This window comes from Larimichthys crocea, chromosome X (genome assembly GCF_000972845.2).
Source record: "Larimichthys crocea isolate SSNF chromosome X, L_crocea_2.0, whole genome shotgun sequence".
In the NCBI taxonomy this organism is placed as follows: domain Eukaryota; kingdom Metazoa; phylum Chordata; class Actinopteri; family Sciaenidae; genus Larimichthys; species Larimichthys crocea.
In genome coordinates, this window is record NC_040020.1 from 1804834 (window position 1) to 1805236 (window position 403).

A 403-nucleotide genomic window follows, 5' to 3' on the forward strand; every position below is an offset into this window, starting at 1 on the left:
CACCGAGTATGAACATTTTACCTGGTGCTCGTATATTTTCACGTGCCGTGTCGTCATAGCAGGAAATCAGTCAAAACGTTTTACATTTCCATAACTTATGTCAGGAGCACAGACTGTATAAAACATGCATGCCATATGTCATGTTTCTGAAGAGTGTTGTGAAGCTCAGAGTGGTGACCATCTTGCCAGTTGTGCCTAATCTAAAAATGGGGCGTGGGTGGACATGAGGTGGGTTGAATCAAGTCTGGTTGCTCAAACAAGCCATCTGTAACGGCACCCACCTGTCAATCAAAGTGGCAACACTCTTAATTATGCATAACTTTAAGTCTTAATATAAACTGAACATGTGAGTCATTTGAAAATTCAGTGTCAGTACAGCTGTCATGTTTGTTCTGCAGCCAGC